Raw genomic sequence first — 3748 nt, forward strand, 5'->3', positions numbered from 1 at the left:
TTATTGCAATTCAATAACACTGCCATGGCCTCAGAAGAATGGAGTATTAAGTGACATGTTAATCATGGAATTAGATCAAATTTCAAAAGAATACTCATTCAGTTTTCACCAATGACTAGTAAAGGCACGCCAAAAAAGTTCTACAAGAATCCATTTAAATCGTCGGTCAATATCTTGCGCTGCAGACTCTGTAATTCTGTTGGTGATCCGAGGCATTGTAAAGGTTTGTTTTGGGACTCTAACGTCGCGATTTTACGCGACGTTGAGACTATTTTCGGTGATAAGTTGCCACAAAGTAGCAACCTTTCGCACTTGATCTGTCGGCCATGTGAGAGAAGACTAATAACTGCTATACTGTTAAAGAAAACAATTTACGAAACGCAGCAACAACTACAAGAAGAAATCCGTGCCAAACGTTGTGTTGAGATATCGCGGTCGGTTGATAAACCAGCACCCAAAGTTCGAGCAACTGGGATTACGCATCGACGCAGTATTGATTTTGACATCCGCTACCTCTGAAAGCGCAAGTCCTACAACATTACCTTCACAAGTAAGTGTTCTTTATTTTGCGTGTAATGCTGTTTAATTCTAGTATTTTGATATTTTTCTTGTGGAATATTTAGCGCTATTAATGAGGCGTGATATTCACAAATGTTAATATTTAATCATGGTCATGAATAATAAGATCTATATTTGGTTCATGCTTCATAGTAATTTTCATTTATAGTGAATGTTTCGAAATTGATATCTTTTAAAATATATTCTAATTTGCCCATTTAAAGGAAGGTGAATTATTGGATTTGGCTAAGGCAAATCAAGAATTGATTGAGGTTGCTACAAGAAGTGAACCATCTGTTCTCAGGCAAATATCCTATGATGGTATGTCAGATGAGGGTTAGATGTCGAAAGTGTTAGAAGAGATGGCAACCAGATGTCCAGTTGTGAACAAAATACTGCTATCTGATAGAAAGCAGCATCTATCCGGGGAAGAAGAATCCTGGCATCTGCTTAATTCATGGCATCATAATGTTCTTAAAATGCCATGAATTGAGCAGAATTCAGAGGATAAACTCGGTTTTGTTGGTACAAGGTCAAGCATCTGTTAATGTAAGTCATTACATTTTCATGTCCAAGTAATTTTTTGTGTTGTTAAATATGTTATGAAATATGAAGTAATCTAAATACTTAATTAAGCCCTCTCATTAAAACTATCCATATTGGAGCCACATCAACAGCATGAAAAATTGCTATGAGACAATGAATTCTGCTTAACTGCTGTAAATAAAATTGCTTAGGCTTCTAGCTTTAGGCAGTTGCCAGGCAGTTAAATCAATTTGTGCATGTGTGGCCAAATGAACGAGATCACCAATGCATTGATAGGATATGCCATATGGTTAGGATTTACAACTGTTTAGTAAATGAAGGGTTTTGAGCATATGTAGTCAGGTAATACTGAGATTATTTTACACACAGGCTCATCATGTCCTTTATTGTACTGTAACACAAACAGCTGACTTAACTAAATATTACCATTCAATTCTGTTTGTGTATTTAGAACCAAAAATTCTGAATTTGCATTCTTATTGAATGCTCTACCTGTTTAAGAATGATTCACAACTGATCTCGTAGCCTTGTATGTGATTGCTGATTCATTTGTACCTTCTCCCCAGAATTCAACATTTGTTTTTTGATCATCTGTTATTTAGTGTATTGCCAAATTGAATAAATATGGGCTATGTCTTGAGCCCACCAAAAAGTACAAGATCCTTGACGATGTTGGAAAACATTTACTTGACCGTGCCACAGAGCTAGTGAAATCTGGTTACAAGTTTGTCTACGTATTAGACAATATCGACTGGGAAGAAAAAGCACATGATATGAGGCAGGATATTCAAAACTGTAGCATTCATGCAGTTGCTTCCAGTATTGTCTTTAATCGAGTACCAGACCAAGGCTTTCCTGACTCTGGTCCACAGCAGGATCTCAGGAAAATCAATGCCAGGGATGTGGTGGCTGTAAATGATTCGGAGCTAAAAGAGATACGAAGTCGGTACCAGGTCATCATTGCCAAAATTTTGTTCGAACATTTACCATCCTTCGCCATGTTTCAACCATTTACCCCTCAAACCACCAAATGTGTTTATTCCAAAGAATTATCTGAAAAATCTAAGGTTGTCACAATGCCAGTACTTATGAAAGATGAAAAGAAATACTCGGACTGTGTTGATGTTTTGGACCAACTTGAGAAGTGGACGCATGAAATATATTCATCAGCTGGACTGTGTGCACCAGAGCCTGAGGAAAACTGTGAAAGTACACCTGCAATTGGAACAACATCAAGACCTGGTCAACCTGCCTCACATGTCCCACCAGCTGCATCTGAGAGTGATCCATTGCATGGTGTGAAAATACCATGCTTTGGAGATCAACTCACCCATGTTAGATTTGCTGGGGCAAAAGATTTACGTGCTGGGTGCCATTCAGCCAAGCAGAGGTTGGATCATCTCTATCCCTTTTGCATTGTTGACTGGCATACGAAGAGAAGTTATCTTAAGGTATTGTAGTGTATAATTGTCTACTCCTATGGATCATTTTGGGCCTGTAGTTTTATTTGCGCCCATGATTTACACTGGTCTCTGCAAAATTAATGTATGACTGGCACTGCAAATGGGTAGATTGTGTCGAATACTAAACAGGTATATCCTTAGAATATTTGTCTTCTAATATTTCATTTACTGCTTTCAGACTGTTTTTAAGAAATTATATCTCAATTCTGGAAGGGAAAAGGGTGCACTTCACTTCTTCAGGGAAAAACTAAACAGGAGAAATGTTACAGCTGATGTCAAACACTATGAGGATTGTGAGCAGCTGTTTTTCAGTGTTGGTAAGTGTTTTGTTATCGAAGCCCTTTTGGAGTTTTTCCAAATGGGTGATGCAAAACACAAGCCAACAGCAAACGGTCCTCATAGTGTTTATGTTCTCAGTGAAGAGTACCAGAAGAGCTACCTCAACAATACCCTGGACAAATTCCTCAATGAGTATGTTTTTGTTGGTGATGATGAGGCTGTGGCAACTGATGACGACACTACATTATCTGGTGATGATGAGATGACTGATGGTGTTTGGGCCTACAGTATAAACATCTTGAAGTCATTCCTTTTGCTGGCAGATATAAAGGATGCTGCTGCATCAGGTAATGGTGAGTACCTGTGTGTGTTAAGAAAGCAGCTGTTACAACATTTCTTTTCCACTTCTGGTTTTAATGAGTTTGCAATTGAAATGTTCATCAACATTTTGCAAACCAAAGTCCTTTTATCAGGAGCTGAAGCCCATAGATGCAAATGGGCTGCTACTGTTAATTGGAAAGGTGGGGATCGAAAGAACATTGAAATTGACCTATTTCAAGAGAACCGCAACTGCGAGATGAAAAAACTTATTCGTTCTATGGGGGCTAACAAAACTGAAAAGGCATCAGGCCACACACACAAGTCGTCAGCTGATGATGAACAACTGATAGGGAAAGATTTGGGGGCATTAAGGCCTTTTAGGAAGGAAGATGGCAGGATGTTTGAGACATTTGGAAATATCTCGTGTGATCCACAGCACTCATTCAATGAAGAAAAATTTAAGGAATGGATTGACAGGCATAAGAACAACATTCTCATGCATTACCCAGTGTTTGATGATGACAGAGAACAATCAACTGAATGATTAATTTTAAAATAAAAACATTATAATAGCACTTGTG

This window comes from Dendronephthya gigantea, unplaced genomic scaffold (assembly GCF_004324835.1).
Source record: "Dendronephthya gigantea isolate DGI-Jeju-01 unplaced genomic scaffold, DenGig_1.0 000044F, whole genome shotgun sequence".
Lineage (NCBI taxonomy): Eukaryota > Metazoa > Cnidaria > Anthozoa > Malacalcyonacea > Nephtheidae > Dendronephthya > Dendronephthya gigantea.